Below are 9,553 nucleotides of genomic sequence, written 5' to 3' on the forward strand. Positions count from 1 at the left end.
TTTCATCTAAGTAATAAAATAATTCGATTACTTAGACCGTGTCTTATTTAATCATATTTACAATAAGATACGTAAATTATACTCACAAAATCATCCGTCAATTTTAAGCAATTTAATTAACTCGTATCAACATACGATTAATTAAATAATCAATTAAGAGTATTTCCCTATAGGTATGACCTAAGGGGATCAATTGATCACCACCGTCGCACGACAATAATGTCAAACTCTAGTCACCAATCATTACCGATATGTGTGGACCAGTTGATAGTAAAATATTACATCCCACATGTATTCTTAAAATGAGATTTAATAATGATATTTAAATCATGTTATCGCACTATTGTTGAGGACACATTTCCCAACAATCTCCCACTTGTCCTCGACAAGTGTGCGCCACCAATTCTCTTGTCCTATTACTATCTCCCACTCAATGCAAGGTGTCTTTCGGGTCGTACTTGCAAGTGATCATATCGAGAGTGGTTTCCTCGATCCTGGAGAATAACGATTGACCGGATTTATCCACTCGGATACCTTCCGAGCGTGGCCACGCATTTCCGATTCATTACTCCTCGAGTGGCCCCGAGATATTGTTTTAACCCTGACAAGGGGATGGACAATTCCTATCGCACTCATTCCCTTCGACTAGCCACGACCATCATAACCCAAAATATGCCCATTTGACCCCATTTACGAAGGTCGTAGTAACACAAATCAAAGTTAATCTGAAATGTGCCATCTTAGGCGAATAGTCTTTAGTCAAAAGAATCGACTCATTAGAATACTATAGTAGCTCTCGCCACGACCAGGCTATATAAATTGCCATAACTCTATAAGCGGTCATAAGGCCCGACAAAGTGTTCCTAACGATCGCCTATGTGATCGACTAGTCATCTCACATGACTGTATGGCACTTGAACTTGCCATCAATCGCATCACACTCTAGTCACTTCGAGACGTCACCTCATACAAGTGACTATGGGCGAATACAATGCTAATCCGTGTTCACTTTAACGGGGTTCAATTGTCTCCACAACCCGTTTGGATGTAACAAAGTATAATAAAAGAGTTTTAAAGTAAAACTCGAACGACAAATGCGATTATCTCATATGAATAGTCAATGCCTGATTACTATTCATGTTCTATAATCTAATTTGATCTTGTACGTAGTTGTTCATTTCAATTCAATTGAAATGACATGACTCATCATGTTTAGCCTTTGAGAAGGCTTTGGTTAGTAGGTTTTATCAACTTCTTGTACCTTACTCAACCTTACTACATACTCGTTTTCCTTTGTAATGTATACATTTGCATTACAAAACTTTCGGAGTACGTGTCGAGATCCAATCAAGACATAGGCCCTCTAGCCTAATAATAGCTCCCACTTTGGTTTCACAAAGTGTGTGGGACTCATCCTCTTGCACATCTCATGATTGCAAGTGTACTCAATTTCCGTTATAAATATCTCTCATTGTTCTTTATTGCCTAGAACGATTCTAGAAAATCTACTTCTTAATTAACATAGCCGCAATGGTCTCTTAACCATCTTAATGTGTTTTGATTATGGTTTTGTCGGAAACCATGCGCAATCTCAATTGTCAATTGTCACTTGTGTAACACCCTTACACAAAATTGCATCATAAACACTTTGCTTTACTTCCTTAATGCTTCTGCAAGCACTTAAGGGTAATCTTTATATACTAGGTAAAGATTACTTAAATTCGATTTTGAAAACAGTTCATCATACTCAAAGTATATGAAGTGTTATACATCATTACTTATTTAATTGATCCGGCAGCGGAAGCAAATGGAATCAATCAAATATGTTCAATTTAATTGAACTAGTCATGAATCTTATCAACATAAGACTTCTTACTGCCGCTGATATCATGTGGATTTATCTTCATAAATCCGGATATTCAAGATGTATTATAATACTCCAAAAGTCTTAAATCATTCTTGATGATCAATATGTCATCCACATATCGGACTAGTTAAAATTTCCGTAACTCTCACTAAACTCCATGTATAAACACAACTTCTCGACTTATCGAGAAATGTTTTATCACATGATCCAAAAATGTTGATTCCAACTCATTGATGTCGTACTTAAGACCCTCTCTTAAGTTTCACATTATCTTGGGATTGCAAGAATCTTCAAAACTCAAGATATGTATTGAATACATTCCTTCTAATTGAAGAAGTGGGTTTTAGATTCACTCGCTATGTATTTCATAATAATGAAACACAATCCCTAAGAAGATCCAAATAGACTTAAGCATTTCAATTGGTGTAAAAACCCTTTGCAACCAATCAACCTTGAAATCTCTCTTTATTAGTGCAAAACCCTTTGCAACTAATCAAGCCCTTTTATTTCGGATTTTCATGGCTCTAAGCCTTATATTGAGTTGTGACTTAAACACTCTTATGTAAGTCATATGTTCATTACTTTCTAGAAGTAATCAATTTGAATCAAACGATTTCTTTGTAAGTTATAAGCTCTTTACTTTCTTAAAAGTAGCATGAATCCATCATTTTCAACAATTTGACGAATTTAACCTCCTAGGTTTTATAGAAACAACATCTTACACAAAACGTCTCATGTAGCCAAGAAACGTCTCATGTAGCCAAGAAAGACCAGTTTCTTGCGACATAACATTCTTTGTGGCTCTTGAATAAATTCTCCCACTCTGTCTTCTAGAAATAAACTTGTATTTTAGAAAGACAGCTTCACGAGCCGCAAACCCGTCGTACTCGTGATAATTGAAAAGGGAAAAATGAGCATTTGTTTCTTGTGAAAACTTACAAACATGGTACCCTTGCCATTTCATATCTCATATGATTGGTTTTAGTGGAAAAATAATTTAGACAAAAATGATAAAATCCCCAAAAGGATCAAGTAACTCAAAGTAACTTGATTGAAGTCCAAACCATATCGAATAGCGTTTGAATTCATATCCAACCACACATTATTCCATGATGCGTGCTAAGAGAGATTAACTTGTGATGCTATATCACATTTCATTTGGCTTATATCAAAGTCTTCACTTTGATAATCCCACCACGACTAAATCGTGCTTCTTTGAACTCTTCAAAGATTTTTCTATTTACCTTATTAAGTGAACACATTAGCGTAAACTTAAATCGTTGGTAAAGAAAATGATTAACCTATTTTGGATCAATGATTTACAACCTCGATCTCCTTTTCAACCAAAAGGCACGAGATATCTTGCTTTGAATACAAGATACGCATATACCATTAACAATCTAATGGTTTCAAGAGTACTCGATAACTCTTTGCGTTCATTATTCCATCTTTTAAGGTTTAATCTTGGGTTACCAATTTGAATCTTACATCATCTACATGATATGTCATTCTAGTTTGGTTTAGAATATAATCACCTTGATAATGGGCTAGCCATTCATCAAATCGTGGTGAATAGGGTCACAAAAGTGAAAAACCTCTTTTGTCTCTTAACAATTTTATATTCTTATTTAGAGTTTATGCACTTAATAGTCACAATTAAGTACCACTTTAAATCCAAAAACTAGATTGAGTACACAATTACTCTATCTCTCGACATTATTGTTGCTAGTCGTCATATTCTAAGCATCCTATGTATCAAGTACAATGATGAAAACCTCCATTGGTTTCTAATATTGATTTAAGTAGTACTAGCAAAATTTTATGTTTAATCAAATAAACATTTTAAAGAAGAAGGTCCCATTAGATGTCCCACAACTAACTTGTTGATTCTTCAATAATTTGGGGTAGTTTCCTTTCTCGTGTCCAACATTTAAGACAATGGAAACTATATCGGTCGGGATTGATAAGTTTAGTATCGTCATTCTCAACAACTTTACCTTTAACATTACCCAAAGATCAATTCCATTATAATCTTTACTTCTTGAACCTCGTCCTCATCTTAACGGTTTAAGAGAATGCTCCCACTCATTTCAATGAGTCTTTGCTTTGAGAAGCAAAATTGAATTCATGAAGATTACTCTTCATTTGTTCGTTTTAGTCTTAAAACTTTCATCAAAGTGGTTGCGTTATTTTGGTCAATTACTTAATTCAGTAAAATCTAATCACCAAAACAATATTATCTTTTCAAGGCACTTAATTCATTTAAGTATATGAAAAACAATCCATTGTAAGTAGATGTGTTAGTCAAGAATCAAAACCTGTTTGATAATGAATAACTTTTATCTATACTCTTTACAAGAGATCCTTAGCAATGGTTCATTTGAGGTTTTAGAAGCAAATTCATATTTGTCTTTAGTTACGAAATTTTAATGGAGATTTGAATCAAAAACGAAATGATATCGTATATGAATGGTGGTAAAGAAATAGAACAATATTATAACGGAATAATGGAAAACTTAACATTCATCGTTTTATTAATACTTGTAAATAACAAGTAAGGCATTTACATAGTGACCTCTACCCAACTATGATAAATGATTCCAAGACCCAAATTCATATTAACTTGGGCACGGTGTGGCCGATGAAACCCTTATCAATATAACTCGGTGGATTAACGCTTTAATCGATTCTACTTTTGGAACTCTTGGTCGATAATATTACATTAACATATATCTTTAGCCCAAAACACATTCAACAAGGGGGTGTGTGGCCGATAAAACCCTTATCGAAAAACTTTTGTTGAGTTCAATCCAAATTTCGAATAAATGTGTCCATGATCCAAACCCACATTAACTTGGGCACGGTGTGGCCGATGAAACCCTTATCAATATGAATTCGGTGGATAGACATTTATCACCCACTTCCCCTACGTAACAAGGTTTGTACCCCGGTGTGGCCGAGTGCACTCCCTCACGAAATAGGTTTTCATGGTTTCTACTCTTTGGTAAGGCTATGTCTCAATTAATTGTTTTAGCGAGAGGTCATGTCAAATTATTATCTATCACGTTTTAAGTGAACTAAAGCGGTGAACTACGATAATTATATTTGACACGGTCGATAAACTCGATGAGACAATGCATGTTTAGTTATGGCGATTTAGCGATGCATGTGACATAAAATAAAATGCAAGCATAAAAGTAAATAAATCCTAGTATGGCCTTCCTAAAATAGAAAAACTATTTAACTATTACATATTCGGAAACCAACTCCATTGGTCCCTTGAACTTCGGTTGTGGCACGCATCTCGAGGTAACACCGTCTTTATGTATCGTCATTCTTGAAGAAATCCGTCTTTGGGAACTCCGGAATGAATAAAATTACATAATAAATTACATAATTTCCTATTATACATTTGTAACTAAAATTAAATAAATCTGTTAAATTACAAAACGGTGATACGAGATCACAATAAAAATTACAACCGAATCGATATTCCCATACATTTCGGGAAATACCAATTAAATCTAAGGCCATACTAAGCAAAATTACATAATTCAAAAATTACATAAATAAAAATTATGACAATCATAAAGAAAATGCAGCACTATAATATGTATGAACATGCTCAATTTTATGCTAAATCGCCTTTTAATTAGCCAATATCGTATATTACTCGGTTTTTACGGATTTGCGTGATTTCAACATTTTTATAATCACAAAAAATACATAAACTCATATTTATGCATAAGTTAATTACCCTAACCTCTTAGGACTCAAAATATAGTCTTCACTAATAATTTGACCATAATTAACCCATATTTTATAAAATTGTTCATAAATGGATTAAAAATTACAAAATAAGCTATTAAACTTCAAATAAGTCACAAAATTTCAAATAAATTCAAAATTTGAAATTTAAACTCATGAACATTCTGGAAAAATTCCATGACACTCATAATGTTCAAAATCTTAGGTTAAAAATTTCGAAATTTTTTCCGGAAAAACAATGTTGCGGTTTATCGATTTTTAATAAAATAATCATAAAAACATGGAAAAATTATTTTCACTAACTTTTCAATTTTAGATCTGAAAAAGATAATAAAATGCAACATTACACGTTTTTCCTAAGTCATAGATTATGTTTTATTAATTTTTCACTAATAATGTCACTATTTATGCTATTTTTCTTCAAAAATTCATAAATCATGCAAAAAGACTTCTTTATAGCCAATTATTTTACACACATCTTGTAACATTGCATGTGACAACATATTAATTTTCTATGACCAGATTCGAAATTTAACTCATATTAACCTATTTTTCACCTAAATGCGAATTTAATAATGAAAAATTCATTTTTCGAGCATAACAAGTCCAAAAACTATGAAAATTTACAGGTTATCTCAAAATAATATATGTGACAACATATCCAAAAACCAAGTGAAAATTCGAAGTATAGCTAATTTTAGACCAAAAATGACATTTTTACTCATAAAATCATATTTAAATGCCATTATTGTAAATTATGAACAATAAAAATCCGAAAAATTAACCAAAATATCCTAAAATATTTTAGGACCAGAAATATTAACATGCATGTAATAATTTCGTGATATATCATAATAACACAAATTTTACATGTTTTATTTGTTATTCTTATAACTCGGAAAAACTTTTAACCAATTTGCATGCAAACAACCGTGGCTCTTGATACCGATTGAAGGAAATGTAGATTCATATATATACTAACATACTCATATATGTTTAAATTAATTTGTCATAAAATTAAATACGGATTTTATGCATGCAAACAATGAAACAAATAGGGAAGAAATCATGTTCTTACATTGTTGTTTTCGGTTTTATGGGCACAAAAGAAATCTCCTTTTCTTTTGTTCTTGAGCTTTCCAAATGGAAGAACAAGGATTCAAGAGTAGAATCCCTCCCAAAAGCATATACCCAAGGAATACATCTTAATAAACCAATACTATTTAGATCTAGTAATAATATTGGTTTTACAATAAAATTGATACAAATAAATTGTATTTGGGCTCTTGATTATTTCGGTCAAGAGGGGTGTTTTTGTGTGATTTTATTTCTCTAGATTTCACAATATTTAGAGAGTATATTAATTTTTTCACCCTAGAAAATTATCATGTTGAATGAATGAATTAATTAAGAAAAAGGAAACCATCTCCTTTCTTTCATCTTGGCCGAAAAAAAAATGGCATTGGGTAGGTTGCCCAATAGCTTTCATTTTTGCTCTTCACAAGAGACCAAGCATGCAAAGCCTACTACCTAGTTTCATGATTGTGTTTCCATTTAAAATAAATAACACAATATAAACTATAAACCCACCCATATTTTCGATTTTAAGTATAAAATGGAGAAACCATTTTATTTTGTCATTTGTCAAATTTGTCACATGTAACATGTTACATGACATGTTACAATGCAATGTATTTTTATCATATTAAAAATCAACATACTCATAAAATATGTCATTTACAAAATTGACTAGTAATTCGTAATTACTCGTACCAAAAAGGTTTCCAAATTATAAACTACAACATTCTGTATTTATAATAATTTATTCATTCCGTTTCAATTGTTTCTGTAAACAATAATTTCATCCAAGTAATAAAATAATTCGATTACTTAGACCGTGTCTTATTTAATCATATTTACAATAAGATACGTAAATTATACTCACAAAATCATCCGTCAATTTTAAGCAATTTAATTAACTCGTATCAGTATACGATTAATTAGATAATCAATTAAGAGTATTTCCCTATAGGTATGACCTAAGGGGATCAACTGATCACCACCGTCGCACGACAGTAATGTCAAACTCTAGTCAGCCAATCATTACTGATATGTGTGGACCAGTTGACTGTAAAATATTACATCCCACATGTATTCTTAAAATGAGATTTAATAATGATATTTAAATCATGTGATCACACTATTGTTGAGGACACATTTCCCAACAAATATGACAAGAATGACAAGGGCAAGGGGAAGATGGAGGAATAGCCCGAGTCTTTATTTATTATTTGATTATTATTATTATTGTTGTTGTAATAAAAAGGAGGGATTTTTAGAATCCTAGCCTATTCTATTTTTATTATGTAACGTACTATTATTATTTAGGAAGCGAATGAAATAAAAGGTTAAATGGTTATGAAACCGTTGGGATTTTCTACTTATTATTCTTGTCGAATTTCAAATGCAATGCAAATGTCCTTCTATTTACATTTTAGATATAATGGGTTGAATCCTGTGAAGGATTGCCTAAGTATTCACTTGAAAAGCGAAATCAAACCCTTGCGCGTAGTTCGAGTAAATGTAAAAGAATAATTGTTCGAAGTAAGAGCTTGTAATGAACATAGAAATCAAGCATGAGCTTTTGCTTACTCTGGAGGTGCGAATTTAGTTTATTTGATGATATGAGGATGACAATTTCGTCAAAATGCAAGAGCACAGTGACGTTTAGCTTATTTCAGCTTGCCAGGGGCCGCTTATTTAGTGCCACAAGAGCGACACGTGGGTTTACGCGAGGCGCGTTTTTGTTCCTATTCTAGGCATAGTACCGTTTCAGTTGGTCAAGGTTTTTGGGGTTTGAAAACTCATTCCCATCTAGGCCTGTGATTCTAACCGCACCCCCTGGGAGTATGGATTTGACTAGAAATGGTCCGGCCCAATTAGGTTTGAATTTTCCCCTTGGGTCAACAGGTAAAAGAGCTCTAACCGATTTGAGTACTAAGTCTCCTTCTTTGATGTTTCTTGGCCTAACCCTTTCGTTGAAAGCTCGTTTGATACGTGCTTGATATGTTTGGACATTATGTAAGGCGCGCAGCCTACGTTCATCTAGGAGGATGAGTTCTTCATATCTATCCCTCTTCCAATCGGCCTCCGGGATTTGACTTTCTAGTAGAATACGCATGGATGGTATTTCTAGCTCGACTGGTTGTACGGCTTCCATGCCGTAGGTCAAATAGAAAGGAGTAGCCCGGTGGGCGCCCCCGACAGATGTACGGTATCCCCATAAGGCAAAGGGTATTTTGCTTGGTCAATCTCTGTAGTTGTCAATCATTTTCTTGAGAATCGTGACAACATTCTTGTTTGCCGCCTCTACCGCGCCGTTAGTCTGTGGTCTATAGGGCGAAGAGTGGTGATGCTTAATCTTGTATTTGGCTAGCAATTGCTCGGTTTCAGCTTGGAAGTGTGACCCATTATCGCTAATGATCTCATGTGGGCAACCATATCGACAGATGATGTTGTTTTGTATGAACTATGCCACATTTTTGGCCGTAAGACCGGTGTAGGAAGCCGCTTCTACCCATTTGGTAAAATAGTCAATTGCCACTAGAATGAAACAGTGACCTTCTGTTCCGGCTGGGGTTATCTTTCCGATTATGTCAATTCCCCATGCGGAAAATGGCCAAGGAGATGTCATCGTGTAGAGCAACGAAGGAGGGACATGTTGCACATTCCCGAAGATTTGACAATTTTGGCAATGTCTCACGTATTTGATGCAATCGGATTCCATTGTGGTCCAATAATATCCCAGACGTGTGATTTTCTTTGCCATCATTGGCCCACTCATGTGAGGACCGCATTCTCCGTCGTGGACTTCTTCCATCACCTTCCGTGCCTGTGAACGATCAAGGCAACGTAGGA

This window comes from Silene latifolia, chromosome 4 (assembly GCF_048544455.1).
Source record: "Silene latifolia isolate original U9 population chromosome 4, ASM4854445v1, whole genome shotgun sequence".
Taxonomy (NCBI): domain Eukaryota; kingdom Viridiplantae; phylum Streptophyta; class Magnoliopsida; order Caryophyllales; family Caryophyllaceae; genus Silene; species Silene latifolia.